The 23,391-nt window shown below is 42.9% G+C and overlaps 1 protein-coding gene and 1 long non-coding RNA gene across 8 annotated transcripts in view; one reads left to right on the forward strand and one right to left on the reverse strand.

Moving 5' to 3' along the window:
- The window catches only part of TTC7A (tetratricopeptide repeat domain 7A), a 167,624-nt gene that overhangs the window by 1,622 nt on the left and 142,611 nt on the right, over positions 1-23,391 (reverse strand). The gene's annotated exons all lie outside the window — the stretch shown is intronic.
- Positions 18-23,195, forward strand: LOC139794189 (uncharacterized). Of its 2 annotated transcripts, none has more exons than XR_011725003.1 (3): positions 18-130; positions 12,379-12,452; positions 14,947-23,195. It is a non-coding gene; the product is annotated as an uncharacterized lncRNA (long non-coding RNA). The 2 variants fall into 2 exon arrangements; XR_011725002.1 differs by lacking the exon at positions 14,947-23,195 and adding an exon at positions 13,943-14,940.

Genomic DNA, 23,391 nt, shown 5'->3' on the forward strand with positions numbered 1-23,391 from the left:
GCAGTCTCCCTGCTTATTCATGTCACCTGCCAACCTTTGAATGGCCACTGCCTGCACTCACCTGTGGAAATGCCAGGAAGTGAGATGACTGCCTGATTTTGTGCTTTTCCTGGGACTACGTAGTACACAGGTACATGTACATGCCTTACCTTCATCTTTAATGTGTTGAATAGCCATTAGTTGATATGAAAGGACATAGGAAACCTGAAATCTCTCACAACTAGAACCCAAGTAGATTTCTGATGAAAGAAAGGTGATGCTTTTGGAACTAGTGAAGAATTTACCTTTGTCTTGTTTGCTTTTCCAAAAGTGCCATTAGACACAAGGTGCATCAGCACACCTAACACTCTATAGCCAGTGATTAGTACTAATACCTACAGAAACATATTACTCAGAGAGAAATTAAGAAACACCCATTTAGTTGAGTACTGGTGTTACTGTGAAAAGTTTCACTGCCTCTTTATTGCCCATAATCTTGACCTGAATAATCAGCTCAGTATCAAGTGTGGTCATCTAAAGATGCAGTGGGCGTGTTTTTCTTTAGGTTTTTTTTTTTCCTCTCTGTTGGAAAATGGCAAGGGAATAGGGCCTAATCTTACCATCCCCTTGTGAGCAGGCACAGGTGTCACAGAGGTACCCCAATGGGAGAGGTTGGTTCCTCTAGAGGTAGGTGCCTGGAGACAACCACAGGCACGGAATGACAGACTGAAAGGAATGTGTGCAATTATAATTTGAGTCACCCGCTTGACAGGGATAATCAGGTACAGAAAGGGCAAGTAGTGTGGCCATGGCAAATCTGCTGCTGTGCCAAGAATAGACAGGAGCTATCTCAGCTCAAGTTTGTCCTCAACCACAAAACCACTCTTCCTGAAAACCCTTCCTGTTGCACTGACCGAGCAGAGATGATTGTGCTCTCTGGTGGCCAGGGACTCATCGCTGTTGTTGCTCTGATGCTAAGTGGCATCAAGCCTCTCAAAGCTGCTGGAGGGCCGCTGGCCCCAGAGGCACAGAGGCCAGCAAGCCCGAGCAGCTGCTGCCTGTCATCCCTCTCCAACGAGGAGGGGAATTCCCTCTCCAGCTGACATCTCATGCCTCTCAACAATGCTGCAGTGAAATCCACCTCAGCGCAAAACCTCTTGTGCGGCGCAGCTCCCCTGGCTGCCCCAGGACCCTTGTTGGTCAAGGACCTGGCACAGCTCTTCCCCTTACAGCTGCCCAGTGTGGAGCTGCTGCATTTACTTTGCTTCTGCTTGAGGTGCCTGCAGCTGCTCAGCAGCTCTGGGAGGAGGCTGTCTGCAAACCCCAGGCACTGCCTTCACCTGGGGAAGATGCTGAAGCTGATGCCTGCCAGTAAGTGCAGCACACGTTAACATTTGCTGCTTGGTATTCACTGTATTCAGGCATGCCAGTTTAGCTGAAAAGCCATCTGTGAACCCTGAGAAAGGGTGATCTCAGGCACCCCAAAGCTAGGGCAGCTTGATGCTGCAGTAATACTGCATGAGTGAAAAAGTTGCTGTATGTTTTCCAGGAGAAAAGCAGGAGCTTAGTTTAGGAAACTAAAGCAGGGAAAGCTTTATCCCTTCATCCTTTGCTCACACGTGTGAGTGTTAGTGCCAAAGGCTGCCCAGGCCCATGGTCCTTCCCAGCTATGCTCACAGTCTTGCTTCCCACTTGTCCTGACCAGGAAGGAGACCCCTGTTCCCATCTTGCCCATGCACACAGATTTCCATGTGGTGTGGGCAAAAATGCTGTGCTTCGGGCCTCAGCACAAGTGGAGGTCAGGGCATGCCCAGTCTGATCTCCGAGCCAGGCCTGCCAAAGTTCCCAAACCCTAGCACTCAGATCCACTCTGTCGCCCAGAACGAGCTGCGACAGATGGTGTCAGCCTTTCCAGAGAAGCTTAACTGAACCGGCAGAAATACGCTGCTGGATGTTTAAAGGACAGGTTGAACATCATTAATTCTGTGTGCAGGAGAGTTTCTTGCTTCGGATTTCCTCTCTCCCCGCCCTGCTCCTTGCACACCACACGCGTTGTGTGAGAGCTGAAGGCTGCGCCATCCCCAAGCCTCACAAAGCCGCAGCACTGAGCACTTTGGTTTTTTTGTTTCCCTGAGCTATTTACACTTGAGAGCTTCTCCTTGCTACTGAATTTCTTATTTCCCCATGGAGTCTGCCTTGCTATAAACAATGCCTGCATGTTGTTGCTATGTAGGTCCAGCTGGAATCTGCCTACAGCACAAAAGAAAAAATAAAATACAATCCAGAAAGCCACCCACTGACAGACAATTTGTGTTTTTATCTGGAAGGTTATTTTTTAAAAAAAAGATTTTTCTAATGAAAGTGCAGTTCCTGAGTTTCTATGGAAACTCATCTGCTTGGTGTGCATGCATAATTTCATAAAGTCAGATCTCAGGAAGATGAGCAATTAGTATAAATATAAGCAGGAACGTGATTAAGGGTTTCATCCTCTTATTCATAGAGGGTGGGGCTAGGTTTTGGTGTCTTTCCTTGTTTTTTTTATTTGCGTTTTTGCCAAATTAACACCAAAGCCAGTGTACAAGGTGGCCTCACTCCTCTGCCACCTCCTGGCTAGCACCAGCACTTCTGGTTTTTTCCCGGGCTTTTTTTCCTTAAAGATGGTGAGTACCCCGAAGTATGGTTGTCTTTGTCAGTGTTGTTGGTACTAAATCAGGCCTAAGGATTAGTGAGGGCATTATTTAGTGAGGATTATTTTTAAACTCAAGCATAGCATAAATAGTAAAAAAAGCCCAAACCAACCAAAAAGGTGTGTAGGAACAATTTTGCTTTTGAGCTCCTGTGGGCAGGACATTGCTAGGGCTCACACCAGGCCTGTGCTGCCCAGATGCTGGCATTTCATGTGCTGCTTGCATTAATATGGCTGAACAGGGCTTAGATGCTATCTAGCTCACTTAAGGAGGTCTGAGGGGAACTTGTGCAGATTAATTTAATTTTCTTCTTTAGGTCTGAAGACATACTTCAGATTTTGTAAACAGAGGCAGAGTAGTGAAGGTCATGCTTTCAAGTCAGACTGTAAAAGAGCACTGAAAGCCCTGGAAGAAATGAATTTGAGGTGCAGGTTTGTGGCATAGTGAGGTGGCACAGTCTACCAGTGCATGAAGGCAGAAGGAAGACAGCAAATTTGGTTTGCTGATTTAGGGTGCCTTACCCTGGCAGCTGGTATCCTGAATTTGTTGGTTTTAATATCAGGGGCAGTGGGTGTGTATGGAAAGCTTTTTCAAAGGTATTTTTGACCTTGTCCACATGCAAAACAAACAAAACCTGAAACATTTCTATAGTGACACTGGTTAGACTCTGCTGCCTTCAGTGATATGATACTTGGTAACTGATACTAGCCTGAGGCTATTTTTGTTTTAGAATAGGAAAGCCATATTTCAATTGAATTCAATGAACAAAAAATTGACTTGTTTACAATTTCTGCTAATAAAGAAAGGGAGCATAAAGCTCCACTTGAAGTCCTGCTTCAGAAGGTCATGAAACTTCTGATCTGTTCCTTTATTTCCTTTTAGTATGACAAAACCTACTATAGGTTGCTAGCTCATTAAAAGTCCCAGAAAATTGTGCCGAAAAGATATGATGGAAGACTACAAAATAAGCCTCACATACAAGATGAGGTTTATTTTTAGTAATGTAAGTCAAAACTTCCTTTGCAAATGTTTAGTTCAAACACCTGATGAACAGCAGGGAGTTATCCCTGAGTCTTGGCATCCCTGTCTCCTTCCACTAGGGTGGCACACATTTACTTACTCTTTCCTTTGGGGCTTGCATTGGAAACATATGTCCAGAAAAATGCTTTATTTAATTCCTGGAAAGTTGGTTTTTGTTTTGTTTGCATGTTCATCTCACTCTTGGAGAATCTGCATAAGTGGACTAGACTCTATCCTTTACAAATTTATTTTAATAATTACTTTAAATTCAAGTACTCCCTTTCTTTGCACAAGGCTCAAATTCCAAAGTGAGGTTGACTCCGATGCTTTTCACAACTAAGCTGAGCATTTTCACCCATTATTATTTAAATATATAATATTATTATTTAAATACCCTAGGAAGTTCCCAGAATAACTTGGACTTTGCCACTGGGCCTCTGTTAGTGCATTAGTTAATTAATTTCAAGGTAAATAGGGTGCCCTTACTACCCTTACTGTCTGCTCCAATGTGTAATATGGATATGTCACTAATGGTTAGTAGGAGGGTAATAAGCAGCTGGCAAGAACAGGGCTTGCAGCAGAAAAGTGCTTGTTCAAAAGTGTGCTTATTCAGCAGAACCCTACAAAAAGCCTTTCAGGATGCATTTGGCAATAACACTCATGTAACAGAAAAATCCGCACTGCTACAGGCAACATACGCTGCTGTAATTATTTAGTAATCAGAGTAAGTTGTAAGCAAAATATGTTGCATAAACCATGAAATATCAGAGTCCTTCTGGAAAATGGCTAAGATTAACATTGGAAATCCTAGGTCTCCTAGAATAAAGACAGACATGTAGCTAGCCAATTGCTCTGTGATTCTTTCCCCTTACATTAATGACCTTTGCATTTCTGAGGAGCCAGGATATTTTTTTAAGCTGTGAGTAGTGAAGTGAGGTTTTGTTGTGCTGTGACTGAGCCACACAGCATCTGGCAGTGTGTGGGGTAGCTAATCATCCATTCTGCTGATTCAGTCCAGGTTGTGGCAAGCCTGAGAGGTACAACTGAGCTTTGCTCTCTGAAAATACACTGTCGGAATGACATGGAACAGCCAGGGTCTACTTGCCAAAAACACTGAATTAGAGACTGTATCTTAATTTACTGCCAAATGAAGGGTGACTGGGATCCACTGCTGGAGGAAAGCTCACCTTTCAGTGCTTCTGCTGCCTCTTGTTCAAAGCAGCTTTTCCTTCTCTTCCTCCCCCTCCAACTCCTCTGCCAAAGCTGCTGCATCCCCTGTCAGTCAGTGATGCTGAAATGCTGCATTTGATAAAGCAGAGGAGGGGAAAGAGAGGGGAAGAGAGGGAAGGCAGGCAGGGCCACCACAAAATGCAGCATGTGGAAGGGAAAAACAAAGGAATAAGCACTGGATGGGGGAGAGGGGGGACGGAACTAAGCAAGTGCTGGGAAAAGCAAAACCATGAGTTTGCATCATGATTTGTAGCACTAGTGCACTGCCTATGGGTTTCAGCTCAGTAGGTTCAGCCTAGAGATTTCAGCTTGTGTACTGCAGGCACCAAATGCAGCCTAAGAACAGATTGTTACTTGTACTTCACTGCAGCATCTTCATGAGCTGCAGATGGGTGTGAGGTTAGAGAAGAAATGAGACTCCAAGAAGGTATCAGGAGACACCGACTACCTGAGTGCTAAGACAGAGATATCTCAAGCCCATCAAAGACCTAAGCACATGGAGACACTTTACTAAACATACCAAGCTAGCTTCAGCAGAAAAAGAAGAAAGAATAAAAGAAAAGTGAAGGCCTCAAGAGAGGAATATCCCCTTCCTTAGCTGGCCAATGTGTTTTTCATGGCATTGTATAACTGCAAAGGCACAACCCCCCTGTGAGGCCAAGGCATGCCACCTCTGCAGAAGGGGAACACTGTCGTGCTGCACACTGCCTTCTACCCAAGCTTGCTGTCTCTATTTGAGTTCATCAAATGTTAGCAGGGATGTTTGTACCATGTTTGAAGCTTAAATGTGATAAAACATTTATTGAAATATAAAGCAAACCCTAAGGCAGCATTTCAAACCAGGAGGCTCTGCTCTTTTCATAGGGAGGCTTACACAAGCCTAAGGAAAATGAAGAGTTTTTCTGCCTTGTTGGATTGTCATTGCTTAAGCTTCATTCAAATTGTTTGTTGCATGCTGAATATTCTCCAGATAGTTCTTCCTTTGCTGAAACCTACATGGAGATGAAGCAGAAAGCACGAACACCTAACAGGATACCTTCACCACATGTTTGAGACTAAATGCAGTACTTGTTTTGCACCCTCTCGTCCTAGGGAAGGCAAAATTTCTCCCAGCCCTGATCTTAGCAGTTGTCATAGTAATGTTGCAGTACAGTGCACAGTAGCTTCAACTAAGGGTCAGCCTCATGGTGTTGTCTGTAAAAACATACATCCAAACTAGTAAAAAATACTAATTCAGAATACTTAATTTATAATTCAACATCCCAATTCTGTTATGCACTGTACCTGTTTCCTTGGCAGAAAGCCTTGTTGAAATTGGTGAAATACAGTCTAGATATATCCAAGTACTTCAAAATATGTACAGAATCAAGACTGATCAGCATCAGCAATGAGATAAAAGGCATGCAACACACATGCAAGATGCTGAAGAGTGGCAGGTAACCTGCTGGCTAAAGCACTTCTGACTAGAAAGTGCTTCATTGGCTGCTAATGCATTTCACATTTAAAAATCTGCTCTTACTCAGGAATAATTCAGAGATCAGGGACAGGGTCAAGGGACAAGCTTTGGGAGGCAGAAGCCCTCGTTTTAAAAGCTATCAGGCCATGGAGGGTTGAGAACTTGCCTCTCTTTTGCCCAGGGGATGCATGCTAACTTCTAGCAAGTATTTTTAAGAACTCAGGGCAGCAGTTAAGCATCTCCATAACCCTCAGGGGAAGAAAAAATGCTCTCTGTCTCTATTTTGATAGCAAGCAGGTGCCTATGTTCTGTTGCACACAGCAAGATGTTGCTGCATACATCTGGGGAATGTCCAGGCTTAAGACTTGGACACCCAATTGATTTGAGTGTGCTGTGGCTGATGAACAGGGAATTTCTGTTTGCTTAGGATTCCTCTAGTGACAATGCTGGATCTTTCCCGAAATTTTAGTGCACTGCAGAAGGAGGGGCTGATGTGCACATTTCCCACACATGTTATCTTCCCCTTCTCTGTACAGAGTAACTCTGGTCTGAACATATGAGTCATGAACAGGTTCTCCTACATAACAGCTTCAGCTCTGCTGAGGGTCTGTTTGACCTCAGGCCCACAGAGCTCATCACCAGAGCAAGCTCTGCATTTAGTACACCCTGAGGAAGGATGTAGTGCAGCAAAGACACAGCTGGCAGAAGCACACAGCGTGCCAGTGGAGATTACAGCAGATGTCTTCTGAAAGGAGAGCCGAGATATTTAAAAAATCTTAATTTGCTTAGTTTTCCACTACTGGCAGTCTCTGGGATAGCATGTTATTAATGACATCCTCCACACAACTACAGCTGAAGCCTCAGAGTGCAGTATTGCAGCTGAGCAGCAAGCTAGCTGAGCTGCTGGGAAAGGCAGAGAGGGCTGGGCAGGGAATCCTGGCTGTGCCTCTACCTTCTGCTCTGGTGCCTCTGATCCCACATGGAGCATGTTGCTGTATGGTATCTTAACATAAAATCTCTCATAAATCATGAATCTCCATGCACAAAGAAATTTTGCTGAATTTCAGATAGCGTTTTCTGTTACATGCTCAAAAAAGAATGAGTGAAGAAACTCACTGAGAAGATAAATAATTAAAGGTTTTTGATAAATACTGCACAAAACATTAGTATAAATGGAAGCTCCAGTGACACTGGAGAGCTGTGATGTTCTAATGCTTTCCATTTGTTTGGCAAGAAGGGACTTATACTTCTTCCTCTTGACTATGTCTAGCTTAGTGTATCAGGACAGCCTGCTGAAACCTTACTTCCCACTCCTCTATTTTTTCAGCTGCATCTTATGTACCAGAAGGCAACGCATTTTGTTACTGCGCTACTTTATATACTATATTACTTTATATACTATATAGTCCCTCACTCTGTCTAATCTTTGCTGTGATAACAGGCAGTCTAAGTAGCCTGGAATTTAAACTAATTATAACTGGTTTCCTTGTTTGAGAAAAGCAGTATTTGAAGGCTGAAGTATAAACAGAATTGTCATTCCACCCCTTCTGCCTTCTGACAGTTCCTTGAACACTTTCTGAAATATCACTTATGCGTTCATCTGTAGACCAACTTTACTACAATTTCTAGGTGTTAATTTGATCTTAGAATAAAGCATAGCAAGAGAACAACACTGACAGCAGAGTTACAGTTGTATCTCGAGGGCTATGGATGAGAAACCACAACTAAAACTAGTAATCTTCTGGAAGGTCAGGCTGGAGCTCAGTAGAGAGGCATGTACTGCAGGAAGAGCTCAATCCAAGGGCAATGCCTTTAGGCAAAATGCAAGTTTTATTTTTCAGATTACCCACCCACGAAACTAAAAATGTATCAGGTTCTTCTCTTGTGTTACACACACTAGAGGTGGGGTGAGAGAAGAGCTGGGGAGTTTCCTCTTTTAGGACTTACTTTCATTTCTGAAGTTATATAAACAGAGCCTGAATAATGTGGTAATGAGCACCTCAGGGACAAAGAGAATAACTTACCACAACAAGCCACTGGCACAGATAAACAGGAGCTACAAATTCCCTGGAAACAGAGATAATCCATCTCTGTGAAGCAGAGCACTGTCCCTCTCGCTAATGGACTGAAATCTCTGCAGAGGGCACTGGATCGGATTTGCTCCTTCAGCCGACCCTGAGCACCCCATCAGGTCAGTCTCTGCTAATGAGGGAAATGCATAATTCCCCTGAGAGAGGAAATGGCCACTCATATGGCTGAGGGATGGCTTCATGTCAGAGAATCGCTCATCACCCTCTCTGCGATGGCTCCACTTGTCTCCTCTGGATGGAGGAGGAAGCCTGGCAGCTGCTGAAGGAGAAAGCCAGCAACAAACCCACAAAACAACTCAGTCAGCTCCTAACTGCTGGTCAGGAGCCATCGTGCCTCTGCACAGCCAGGGATTTGCTCCATGTCTGGGCGACTGAAGCTGCCAGCTAACTGTGGATTTGCAGGGAGGATGGCAGTGGGTGGAGGGGGGGTTCTGCAGCAAACACAAACGAGTTGAACAAAGTGGCTGCAATTCTTTGGAAGGCGAGTGAGCCGACACACAAACTTATTAAAGTGATCATCCAAAATGTTCTTTTCTCCTTTGGGAGACAGTGGCTAGAGGCAGCCAAGTTCTCTTCCTCAAGCTCAGCTGCTTCAATACAAAAATTTGAGTTAAGAGGCTGCTCTAAGGATTGCTTTTCCCCAAGGAGAGCTTAGAGCAGTTATTTTGGGATATCTGAAGCACAGGAACATTCCTGGGATTCTGTAATAAGCCTCAGAGTTGGGAAAACAGAATCCGCTAACCAGTCATGGTTTGGAAGAAGGCTACAAATCATTTCCAAAGGCCAAATGTTGCTTTACCATTGTCCTGCATGGTGGAGTTGCAGAAGGTACATGCCAGACAGGCACAATATCCACTGGAAGAGCTTTCCTTAGGGTGAGATCAGAATGAGTTTTGATTGCTTTCTCCTCCCCAGCCCACACCCCACCTATCTGGGACTTGCAAAGTACCACTGCAGTACCCATGGGCAGAAAACAACAGTTCTGATTACACTCTGCACGACTGGGGATGCTTCCTACAACCACATCCTTACACACAATGAGAGTACAACCACTTGATAGGGAATTCCAGTGGACAGCACTGTCCTGTAGGAAGCTGCACTGATGGTTCACCAGCAAGTGTTGCACTGCTGACGTGCCATTTTTGGGAGGAGGTGTAACTAGCTATGTCACCCTGCAGAGCAGGCTGAAAATAGGATTGCTCTCACTGTGCCATGTGGCTCAGTGGTATGTCAGGACATGTATTTTTAGGAAATTCCTCCTTTGGGCAGAAAGGGTGAAGTGCTTGGCCTGGTTTGCAAGGCTGCTGGCTTTGCCCAATCTTTCATACTAGAGTGTGGGAGCATGTTAGCTCTACCACTCAGTCTGTGGATGCCCCTAGTGCCTGGATACAGTGCTAGTCTGAGTTACCTATTGATCAGGGTGGTTGTGTGAGGGAAAAAAGGGGGCCTGGTTGGCTGCTGTGCTTTTTTCTTTCTTTCAATCCGTGAATGATTGCTTGCTCTCTTTCATCGTGCTTTTTAGAGAGGGAACTGACCTTCAACAGAACAGGGATGGAAAAAAAAGTCAGGAAGATCAGTGTCATGGGAAGAATATGTCTCTGAGGAGCAGCAATAAAAATGTACCTTGCAGAATGAATGTGTGAGGCTCAGAGGAGCTCAGAGGATAGCTCATGCAGAGAAGAAAGAGAGAGAAGGAAAAGCAGACAGTAAGGAGTGGATTTAAATCAGTTTCTGGAGAGGCAAAGAGGAGTCTGACTTGGTGAGGTACTTTTTGGGTGCAGCATAATGAAAAAATGCAGCACATCTCCATGCCTAGCCAGTTACTGACGCATATATAGTGCTGTGACTTGTTGGACTCTGGGAGAAGGAAGGGGTAAGTCAGTGCTGGACTCAGAATCAAATATTCTCTTACAGACACTTGCCAGCTTCCTCTTTCCTCAGAACATCATTCCTATCAGGCAGCATGTGTTCATCTTCAGCATCTGGGTTGTGATTTCTTGGCAGCTGCACAAAATCTCTGCTATTAAATCCCACCTGCCAGTCTCATGTCTGCTCCCACAGACCTTTGCCTGTTAGCAAATGTTTCAAAATCACACTGCCAGGCACAGCACATCATTCTGCAATCCTCCCGCCAGCAAAAGCCCTCATGCAAGGACTGCTCTGAACTTCAGTGGGCTGCAGGAGGGAAAGGTTAGAGGACAGGCCTCTGGATTGCAGGCAGAAATAATTCATTTAGGTCATGGTTTGTACTGAATTCTTTTCAGCACTAATGTAAACCAGCAATTTTTACCCTGAATTATCTGAATAATACTATTTTGTCTGTGACATTTTAAGAGACTTCCTTTTGAGATGAGTTCCACATTATGTGCAGTAAGAGATTTTGTGAATTTTGTTCACCATAATGTGTTCATGGGAAGTCATTCTTCCCTTCTCTACAAATGCTTCCTTTCCCTTCTTCCACTTCTTAGCACTCCCAGATGAGCAATGCCACCAATGTGAGGTGTGTGCATACCATGCTGCTTTATAGAATCATAGAATCATAGAACTGGCTGGGTTGGAAGGGACCTCAGAGATCATCAAGTCCAACCCTTGATCCACTATCGCTGCACTTCCCAGATCATGGCACTGAGTGCCACATCCAGTCTCTTTTTAAATATCTCCAGGGACGGAATATCCACTACCTCCCTGGGCAGCCCATTCCAATGCCTGATCACCCTCTCAGTAAAGAAATTCTTTCTAATGTCCAACCTAAACCTCCCCCGGCACAACTTGAGACCGTGCCCTCTTGTCTTGCTGAGAGTTGCCTGGGAAAAGAGACCAACCCCCACCTGGCTCCAACCTCCTTTCAGGGAGTTGTAGAGAGTGATGAGGTCTCCTCTGAGCCTCCTCTTCTCCAGGCTGAACTCAGCTCCCTCAGCCTCTCCTCATAGGATCTGTGCTGGAGTCCCTTCACCAGCCCAGTTGCCCTGCTGCAACAGTTCATAAGTAAACACAATACTGAAATACAGCTTTGCTCATCTAACCTAGATAAGAGATCTATCCACAGAAATAACTGCAGTTTTTAATTCTGTCTGGGGAGAAAGGACTTAAGCTTCCACTTAAGTCATCTGCTGTAATATTCACAATCTGACTTTCCCCAGTGTGAACTTAGGCAATAAGGCTGCACTTTTGGTGCAAAGTACAACATCTCTTAGAGATGGTCTAAGCTACTTGATTATGGCATCTCTGAAACTGCAAACAAAAGAGACAATCATTGCTATTTTTTTGGATGCAGACATCTGTCAGTAGAGAAACAACTGCTAATTGTCATGAAGCAACCACACCAGACACTTCCATAGCAGTCATCTTTCTAGAAGTCAAGCATGAAAAAAAAAATGTTACTCATCCAAGTACCAAACATATTTTGTACGGATCTGGCTGCATTTCTGTAACTGTTTAAAACTCCAAAGTGATACTATGCTCTTTTATAGATGGATACTTGAGATCAAAATACGTAGCCAAAATACAGCAGTCAGTAATTGTTTTTGCTGGTGTGTGATTTAGGTAATTAGCTTTATACTCCAGAACTTGCATCTCAGTTTTAGAAGCAATGTAGGTGCACTGAGAAATGGTGCTGATATTCCCACACAAATATAAGTGCATGGGATTTGTAGAGAATTGGTTCAGCAGCAGAACTATCTAGTTGCATTTCACTGTTCAGAGAGGCCCTTGCTCCTATGGAAACACCATAGGAGCTGTCAGTTTGGTAGAAACATGGCTCCACATGATCTCTGAACAATGTTCAAGCACTGGCTAAAATCATGTGTAGAGAGGAATAGCTAAATCTCTTTTTATAAAAGGACTAACTCTAGACAGCCTGCCATCTATAGAAACAATATATCTCATTTCCTAAAGCATCTGTATACCTCCTTTTCAGGCATGGACTCATCAGCCCACCACTTAGTTAAAGAGAATGGAAAAGAAGAGTTGCAACCTCTCCAGAGACAACAGGTAAGGGTGTGACTCCTAATGACTTGTAACCTGAATCTGGTTTCAACTGACTGAAAACTTCTGCAAGTATCTCTTGCTTAGATGGTACCTGCACTACAGACCAGTTGTTTCAATGGTTAAAAAATTTGGCATTAGTCTAATGATGGATACTGTATTTGGAGGAGGAAAAAAAATAATTTTCCTGAGAACTGCCAGAGGGAAAATACTGGGCCATCAGGAGCGAGATTAAAAACTCTCTTTCATGACTTGCAGCAAACATGTGAAAAAACTCAACTGCCTAAATATAATGAACTGGGTAACTCCTGCTATCATACAGAAACATACAGGCAAGATACATTTTAGTGCTGTCCACAAACCAAAAAAAAGAAACAAACCAACCAAAAAACAGCAACAAAAAAGTAAAAAGAAAAAAAAAATCACAAATATTGTAAAGTCTTTTAAATCCATATGGAATGAAGAGGACAGTAAGGAGCAGTACAACCTCTAGCACAGCATGCATTCTGAAGCCTAGCAAAGCCCTTTCACTTTAATGAGGTTGGTCTGCCTTCCATGCTCTGCTAGAAGAACGAACATGGGTACATTAAATGAACCAGCCTGAGATGCTCAGGGAGGCAGCAATGTGGAAAAACCCCACTGTGTCACAGTACGACAGGAGTCCAGTGCTCATGTGTCCCGGGAGCTCTTGAGATAGGGAGCAAGGGTGAGGAGTGAGAGAAGAGTCCTCAGTTGTTGTTGTGACAAAGCCCCAACAAAACACAGACTCCAGCAACAGCTCCTGATGGGGAAGATGCACTTGTAAAACATTTACATTTTCAGCAGGATGTTTCTAATTAAACTCAATTGGTTTGCATACCTGCTGGGAGTGACTGCTCTGAACCTCATCTTCCTCTCCTACTTAAGCACAGAGAAGATGCAACAGCCTAGGCTATTGCATAGCAGTGTGCTCCTTTTGTGCACTGAAAATAATGGGGAAAATGGATGGCAACAACCATTTTCTGTGTTTGCTACTGTTCTAGGAGTGTTTTCTTTTACCTCTTTTTTTCCCCCCAAGAGCATAAAACTGCTAAGGTTTTACAGCCCTTTTGTGACAGTGTGAAGGCTTTGTGAAGTTTCTCAACTGTAAGGCATCATGATTGATGTTGATAATAAACCCCTCAGTACCAGGGAAAGTACCTGTACAGATCCAGACTATGATCAGATCGATGGGGAAAGGATGATTTTGAAGCATGCCATGGTTAGGAGTGCAAGGCAGAACAGTCAGCTCTCACTTATCAAACACTTTTAACCTGTCTTATGAGCAGAGCCTGACTTGAACATTGTAAGAAAGGGTTTTATTGATACTCTACTGTATTGTCTGAGGTATTTATGGTTTTGCTCAGAGAGGTCTAAGACAACAAAACCTTTGAAGAAAGCTGCTGAAATCATGTGGACACTCAGCAGGACTTCTGGTTTGTGATGGCCATCCTAGGCTCCCTTTCTGTATCTTTAAGGAGCCAACACTTGTCAGTGAGACAAATACAAGCCATGCCTCAAAAGAATACTTGAATGTATTGGCCTTGTACAGCGGCATTGCCCTGCTGTGAAATGAGAAAAATGCATTTACTGTGCTGTGGCAGCAGGTCAGCATCCCAAATGTTCTCCCCTCCAACGAGCTCACTGGGTCAGAATAATTCTGTTTTGGATTGTACAGGACAGTCTCCTGGGTAACACGCTCCACAGCAATGCTCGGGGGGAACACGCCCTTGAATGCAAGGCAGTCAATGAGATTTATAATTACCCTGTTTTATAACCTCGTTCATTCAGGCAAGAGAGGATACTGCTGAAGACATCTCAAACAAGAAAAAATGATAGATTTGCAGCCACATAAACAGTTGTTGTTAATGTGATTTGAAACCTGGATGGCAGAAAGCACTCTTCTGCCCACTGTGTGTAACTCAAAAAAAAACACAGGCCAGTTTGAAACTCAGCCAGCAGTGGGGTATAAAATACTGACCTCAGCTACCTTCTCACAGAGAAGGGGATATAAAATCCACTCTGTACCACCGAAATCTTCTGAGTGCATAAAGCAAGGTCTTGGCTCAAGGCCAGGCCCCAGCTGCCCCTGTAGTGCTGATGACCGCTCTCCCTCAGGCTGCGGAGCACGGGCAGAATCCAGCTGCATTTTCACACACGCACACAATTGTCTGAACACGGGGGTGTTAATGCTTCTGGGATGACAAACCGAGCCTAGAGATGTCTCATCAAGAGCAAGGTCCATGTGAAATGTGTTTTATTTTCAGAAAAGCCCGGAGGTAAAAAATTAAAATCTCCTGGTACAGTTTATCTGATGCTTTGTTTTTGAGCGTCCTTGATGCATAACAGCATGCTATCATCTCTAAAGATTAAAAACAATCCCTTCTTATTGCTCTGATGGGTATTTTAAAAGAAATTTATGCACAGACGAAAACAAAGAAAAACAATGCCCAACAGCTCTACAGAGATCCTGGCCCTCTAGTTTCAGGTAGTCTGGAGACAATTTTAAACAACATGGACCTCTTAAATCCTCGGCTACAGCTCCAGCGAGGATAAGTTGGCAAAATGTAAGTAACTCTAGTGGGGTGAGGCTGGTTGAGGATTGTCAACATCATTCCACTTTGTGATTTTTAGGCTATAGCTTAATTAGGATCTAGAGCTTATCATGTGCAATACTGGATTTTCATTATTTTTTTTTAAACAGAAGCTTCAAGTTAAACAGTAACATCTTTGTTCAGGTTTTGTTCACATAAAAATTTAGAACATCTATGTTCGTTTCTGTGATGTGAAAGTCTGTTTTTTTTGATAGGCTAAGTCACCCTCCTATCATCACGGCAGGATTAGGGCCTAAAATGACAGAATTAAATGCAGTATAAGCTGAGAGAGCCTCAGGCACTGATAACAATTCAGCTCGCTTCAGCTAACATGTCTTTTGCTCTTAGCCACTTGGCTTTATTGTTCAGAAGATCTGGCCCAGTATGAGAATTAAGTTCCTCCCCCAGTCCACATTCTGTTTACAGCCTTTGCTGCTGGCTAGGTCTGATGGACAGCTGCAGGAGTTTCTTAAGGAAAAATCTCTGTGACACTGATGTACTTAGCAAAAATCTGAAAAGAGGATTTTTTTTTTTTTCTTTATCTTTACTCTTGATTAGGCACTAGCTTTGCTGACACTGAAAAACACTCTGCAAAGGTATAGCTGAGAGTGTTTTTTACAGGCTGGGCTAAATCATTCACAAGATCACTTGCAAGGCAAAAGAAGCCCAGAATGATATAGCATGAAATGCTTGTACTAGACACATGATCTAAAGTATTGATTTAGTGTTGCTGGTGGCATGGAGGACAACAGGGATAATACTGAATGATCTGTTGCTGATAAACAGCCCCACAAGGTGTTGCAGTGCATTGCAATGCACAGGAAGAAAGCCTCAGCAGGTCATGTTCAAATTCTACCTGCTGCACAGTTTCATTCAACTAAAAAAATCTTTATTATTTGTAAATTAAAAATTTGTAAATTATACCTGTGCTATGCACTGGCCACCTGCTTTACTGCTGTTGAAGTTTTTTTGCTTGGTAGTCTGTGTCCTGGCTGGGTGTTAAAACTGCTCTCAGGTTTCTAGACAGTAATAAAAAAAAAAAAAATCCTAAAAAACCTCTCATGGCCCTCCCTCACAAAGTCTGTAAGGTGTTAACACTATTTATCAGATCTTTGTCCTTTGCGCTAAGGCCAGGGCTGCTGACCACAGCTTCTGCTATTTGGTTACTTTTGGTATCAAAGCACCAGCAAAAGCACTTGAGAAGTACAATATCACAGAAAGCCAGTTGCTTTTCAGGCCACTTTTGACTCTTTTCCTTTGAATGGGGATTACTGGATGCACAGTGGCTTTATTTGGGATAGTTACTTTCATCTCTTCCCTGGTTTATCTCTTGAAGTGCTGATTTCCCAATGATCTGGAGGAGCTGTGGATGCATCAGGTTCTTGTGCTGTGTGCAGCAAGTGAGGGGCAGTAATATTCAAGCAAGGTTACTTAGGCTTGTCACAGCTATATATAGCAGTCCCAATCACCTGGTTTCCACACCTTCACAGCTGCTTCCCTAACCCCTTCCATCAGAACAAATGCTGCCTAGTATCTCAAGCCTAGGTAGTGTTTTTCTTTCTTGCCCCAAGTACTAGGATATGCTGCCACAGATACAGAAAAGGCATCATAATTCCATTTAATTTGAAAGGTTTCACCTTTCACCATCACTTCTGTGGTATCTGAGAAAGGGAAGCATTTTCTAAAGGGAAAGGACTGCTCCCTTTTAGTAGAAGATGCAGAGAAGCAGTTCCTCTGGTTCTTCTCAAGATGTGACAGGCTTTATGACCACTGAGATGGAAAAAGTTTGTCTAGTTCAAACTATGCAAAAATAGCAGGGCTGCACTTACAACGAGGCTGCTCCTCTGTCCCTGTTTGATGCCAGCTTGTGAGAGTGAAATTGAGTAGTGCAGACTATCAAGAATTTACCCACTTGCAGAATTTCAGTTGTACAAATTTGATTCTAAGGGATTTTTGCTACATGTATATAACATGACTTGTCATAGTAGCCTGTACTGACACTACATTGTGTGAGTATTCTTTTTCCAGAGACTAACTACATTGATAAGAACACTCAATATGGCTGACCAAGCTAAAAATAAATTTATAAAAAAACATCTGCTTTTTCATTCAAGGATCTCACCTATGCACCATTTCTACTTTGTGATGCTATTTTCTGTGCTACTATTTCATATTTGCTAGTTTGGCAAACCTGCTTTCAAACAATGGGTCAGTTCCAAACCATTTCCTTTGATTGTTCTTTATTCACTATTCAAAGTAAGGTATTAATTAAAAATGGTACATACTTCCAGTCTGTCTCATTTGCTGCGTCAGCCAGCAAATAATATATAATAGAGAATTTCACAGAGAATGCAAAATCTGTGAGCTGAGAAGTATTCTAACTACTGGTGACTATGGTGATAGTCAAAGAAAGACAATTCAAAGGTACAAAAATACAAAATAAGCACTTATTTCAAATACTTGCACAATCACTTATCATTAGCAAAATGCAGTTCTGAGCTTGTTTACCTATTTGTGGTATTCTAGGAACAACAGCAAGGAATCCTGCAGTGAGGGTTTATGTTCCTGATGCCTGGAAATCTCCAGGGTTTGTGCATTTTATCAGACTTTCTCTATGTATTTACTTTTGCTCTCAAGACAAGATACTTCAGGCAAACAAAATACCAGATGGTCCACAAACCCAGTGCTGAAGATACTGCAGGCAATTTTGCTCTTAATGTGCATGATATGTGTGCAGAATCTCTTACTCTCACTGAAGCCGCAAGGAGAACTTCTATCTGCTTGCACCTGCAGAATCCTGTCCTGAACTATCCTCATGTACTTAATAATCTCAGTTCAGAAAATATTTAAAAGCTGAGGGGCCTGGCTCTTTGTTAACCAATCTACACACTTTCCTACCACATCAAGCTTTGAGCCTCACAATACAGCATGGGGTAACATGTGACTTTAGAAATGCTTTTCTGTGGCATTTGTTTATTTTGACCTGGCTTCATTTGACCTAGCTTATTTTGTCAGTATTAGTCACTTCTGTGCTCTGCCCAGCCATAAGTGACAGCCTCAAAGATAATATATCACTGCCTGCCAATCTGGCACACAAATGATAACTAGAAGTTCAAAAATTCCAGACATTTTGTCTATATGAAGAAAATAATACTGCTCTTATTAAAAAAAAAAACCCCTCAAACATACGATCTCATAGAAGTTCCAACCTCCCTTGCCGTTAGCTGCTTTGGGGATCACTGCCCCAGGAAACATTTACAGCAGGATGAAGCTAACAGTCCTTGTTTAAAAAAATAATCCCAATCTCATCACATTTTAGGAATTTGTTTTAAATGTAATTCATAGTCCATCCTTTGCTACCTATTCTGCTTAGCCAGGTTGGCACGTTAAGTGCAAATGTGCTTCAGCACATGTTCACAAGTGCTGTATTTCAGCCACATGCTGCCTCTGTAGTGCTGGTCCATGTCACATTCAGTGCAGGTGTTACAGTCTGCAGGACACAGATTGGCTTGACAGGTTGGGGAGAAGAAGGTGGAGCTGGTACTTCTAACACAAGGAGAGACAGAGACCACAAGGATAAGTTTACCACTAAATGAAAAAGGTGTTTGGCATGCTAACAGACAGAGTAGCAGTTTTTCATGACCCTGAGGGTTAACAGCCTCAGATACAGAAGAGACAAAGCATGGGTAGTGGTTTCCCAGCAGCTCCCCATTACAGTCATCCAGCACTGCCCTCACTCCTGCTTTACTTGCTTCAGGATCATTTACTGCTTACAAACAAGGCTTCACTCTTTCAAAAACTTAGAATCCTCTTGCTCTAGCCCGGATAGTTCTACAATGAAAGTCTTCTTGAGCATCTGGCTCTTTGTTTTCTTACTCTGCTCCAACCTGAGGCAAAGCCCACTTATCAAATGGCATTGGCAACCTCTCCCATTTCCAAAGCACCGGATTCCAACCAAAAGAGATTGCTCTAGGGATGCCAGAGATGCTTCTTCCATCTAGGGTTTCATAATCAAATTTGAGCCTGTTAAACCAGCTAACACTGCATTTCTTGTAGCTCTGAGGTACACAAGCCTCTGTGTATACGCAAATACACATGCATTTACTACCCTGCTGTAGGCCATGGGGGATGCCAGAACCTTTCCAGCAACTTTCCTGTTTACAAACACTGAAAGCATAAGACCACAAGGTCACACGAGGGTCCCTCCTACCAAAGGTGTCTTACTCCAGCAGATTTCCACTGACTGGTGATTTCCCAACAGGCCTAACTTCTATCATATTTCTCTGCTTTTGCTCATGTTGCCTTAGGCAATACCATTGCTTACTGCCTACGGTGTGGAAAAAAATCCTGAACACAGTCTAGCTTTCTGTACAAAAGGCCCTGTGGGTTACTGAGAAAGTCAGAATTGATACAAAAATCTCAGCATAACTCAGAGATGGAAAGTCAATATTTCATTTAAGCACTGACCAAATTTAAGGTTTTACTTAGAGTATAAAGTCCCCCTTGCTGTGATTCACCTCGTACATTCTTACGTGTGATTCACCTCTGGCCCTTAATGCTGCAGGTCCTGCTTGTCACTTCAGTGCCCCAGTCCTGCTGGAGCCTTAACAGGAACTGCCTTTGCTGAACAGTGAGATCTTGCACCTGGGATGGAATAACCCCATGCAACTGTGCAGGCTGGATGCCAGCCTGCAGAAGTTGCAGGCAGCAGAAGGAGCTCTGCAGAAAAGGATTCAGGAATACTGGTGGGCATCATATGAGGAGGAGTCAGCAGAGCTCCCACGCAGCACTGAAGGCTAATAGCATACTGTGCTACATTAGGTAATGCATCTCAGCAGACTAAAATCACTATTCCATTCTATTTGCCACTCAGACAGGATCTGGAGTGTTACCTGTTTTGGGTTCCCCAGTTCCAGGAAGATGATGGCAAACTGAAGCAGGGCAGATGGAGGGCCACTGAGATGGCTGAGGGGAGCATGCTATTATGAAGAGTCTGAGTGAGGAGCATTTATTCAATATTTCCGTCTCCATGCTAAGGAGGTATCCAATTGCCATCTTCAGGTACCTGATGGATGATTGAAAAAAGCTGGGACTAGACTTTTCTGAGAGGTGCTCAGTTGCAGCTGAGCTAAGGAGGTATCCAATTGCCATCTTCAGGTACCTGATGGGTGATTGAAAAAAGGTGGGACTAGACTTTTCTGAGAGGTGCTCAGTTGCAACAGATTAAGGTGCAGGAAGGAAAATTATGCATGATTTGCTGTTAAGAAAAATTTCTTGACAAGGAGTGGTGCCAGACCAGAATGTGGGCTTTGAGAGGTGATGAGATATCAACCTTTGGAAATACTCAAAGGTCAGCCTGACATGACCCTGAGCAACCTGCTCTTTATTTGAAGTTGGCTCTGCTGCAGGAGGTGGACGAGATGACCTCCAGAGGAAAAGTCCTTTCTCACCTGAATTCTGATTCATTAGAATCAGATTCTAATGTGCCTCATGACATGTGCACTAAGATATTAAGCACACTTAATATATCATCACTGGTGTCAGGTATCATCAACACTTTCATCAGCTGGAACACTGCCGAGCTGACTCAAATACTGTACATCTTGTCTAAATGCAATTAAAAAGGCACATGGCAGTTTCTGTGTATCTCAATTAGCTTTGTATCATGCATGTTGACATTCAAAATTAGCTGATATGGAGGTCTGTTCCCCACTCAATTCAGAGCTTATATTGTGCTTACACTGGTTTGTTGTAAAACTTACCGAGGCTCAAAAAGTAAGGGGCTCCTTCAGAGTTACATTAACCACAACTTGAATTTTTGCAATTTGAATCAAATTTGAACAATTTGAATCAAAGCAAAGCTCACACAGCACAAACCTAATGAATCAAACCCCAAAAGGCTGATGTTTTTGAATAAAGTAGCAAACCTAAGACAGAGCTCCACAGACCTGCCTCTTCATTTACTTCCCTGCTGGCAGGATGTAAGAGGAGCAGTGGGCAGTGAAGTCTCTCTCACACTGGCATCTATTATTCTAGTGCTAAGTGCTAGTCCTGGCACCCCCGTAATCCTGTTTGGGAAGCTCTGCATTTAGGTTCTTATTTTTGTTCAGTCAATGCTGACAAATAAAAGCATAAACAAATAATCTTCGCTGTAGAGCCTGGCACTACTGAGATGCTGCCATGTTCCAGTTGGGTTTTATTTGCAATCTCTTATGCTGGTGACAATCTTGGAAAGTGGATATAGCCCAGTAAGTGATGTGATCATAAAACTGATATTTTTATAAGCCTACTCTTTGCAGTAAAATGAATGCTGAACAGGTGAACACAAGCCATGAGAGAACTGGGCTAAATATAAGAATATCAGTGCAGTAATTTCTCTGGAATGAGTCAATGTAATTTCACCTCATTTCTTGCCTTAGGCCATGCACCAGATACTGCCTCATGTGACTAATTTGAAGAGGTATGTGATCTATACAAACACAGACAGCTGCTTTTATTGCACAGTTTCCCTATATCTTCAGAGGAAGAGCAGATAGACTCTCCACAAGGCAATGCAGAGCAGAAGCCCAGCAGAAGGGGCTCTGCACCAGCCCTGGAGGAGTCCCTCTCTAGGCACCAGGTAGAGAGTGACCAACACATCTACCTAAGCTAAAAGCTGAGAACTAAGTCACATGTAAAATTCAAAAAAATGAAATTGTCACCTCGGACTCTCTGAAGCAAAAACGTATAAAAGCCCATTGTTTTGTTTATTTCTTACAAAGCTGATGGCTATTAAGTAAAGCATGACAGAAAAATTTCTACCTACCCAACTTCAAAAAATACTGCTATCGAGGACTAATTGAGGCAAACATTACATTTAACAATGCCAGTGAACTGCATGACTCCAAAGAGTAACCACTAGACAGAGATGCTCAAGCCTGTTTCTGAACATTTGTTGCCAGTTGCTATGCTGAGCCCAATGGCTGTTTCCAGTTCATGCCCTTCCTGATGGAGGAAAGGCTCAGCTAACTACACTGGTCATACATCTCACTGAAAGGTGATTATCTTGAAAAATCTCCTGTTCTGTCAGGAAGCCATACAGAAGAGTTGCAAGTTCACTAAATTACATCTTGCAGACATGTATCTAAGGAGAATATATGGCATTTACTGATATATGGAAACTACCATGTTATACCTTCAGACAGCTTATACAAGAATCTCTTCCTAAATTAACATTCTTGCCATCTGATTCTCATTAGCCTCACTCAACTGTTCCGTTAATCTTATTTTTCCTCCCAAAGGATTAACATTGATTTTTTTTTTTTTTTTTTGTCTTGCACACACACAGGAAGGTCACATTGTTTCCTACAGGGTGGATTCATTCAATAAGGAACTACACTATTAAACCTGACAATGTTTTTGTCAATAGAGCTGAGCTGCCACAATGCTGCTTAGTTTTAAGAGAATTCCATGTGACTCTCCTGAGTCCAGCTACATCCATCATTCCACTCCATGATCCACACAAACCACTTGACAACTCATTAAAAATATATATAAAAAATGGAGGTCAGGGCTGTGTTCCAGGAGCCCTACTAACATTCAAACTCCACCTGTAATTTAAAAAATAATGAAACTCAAAATTATTACAAAATGCTTCTGGGAATAGAAGTTCTTCAGCAGAAGAACTGAACAGCATTCACTGTTTGTTTCCACACATATCTGCAGAGGGCAAATGAATCCCCCCTTCCCAGTCTTTGTTTTGCTACCCTGACAAGCTGAGCTCTCTCTTGCTCATCCCTGATCACCATGGGTGGTTTGGGGTTTTTCCCTTGCTCTTTTTCTAGCTCTGGCTTCTCTCTCTTGAGCACTTTTGCAGAAACATATGCACAAGTCCTATGTCATATTAGCAGTATTAAGCAGCAGCTCTTTGATAGACTGGAGCTTTATAGGAGCATGGAAGGATAAGAAGAAAGGAGCAAGAGGAGTATTTTCATAAAAAATGCACAAGTAGATGTTACAAAGATCAAACAGGAATTGTCTGTTAAGTTCCTGCCTCAGGACTTGAATTTTCCAAAGTGCTGAGGAGTACCTCTCAATTTCTTGGTCCTGGATTGTTTGTTCTGCTGTTTGCAGACACCGGAACAAGCTTCTGTTCACTTGCAGATTCTTTGTAGTGAATTTTACCTTTCTTGGATAAAATAGCCAGTAAATAGCATTGAAATAGCTTTTTGGGGCAAATCAAAGTTGGGCTCATCTCCTGAAGAAATCAGCAAGGTAGAGAAGGATGGAATACAAAGGGAAAAAAGTGACTTTAACTATCTCTGAGTGGTAGATGCCTTACCTCAGTATTTTAA

The sequence above is a fragment of the Heliangelus exortis genome, chromosome 3, assembly GCF_036169615.1.
Source record: "Heliangelus exortis chromosome 3, bHelExo1.hap1, whole genome shotgun sequence".
NCBI lineage: Eukaryota > Metazoa > Chordata > Aves > Apodiformes > Trochilidae > Heliangelus > Heliangelus exortis.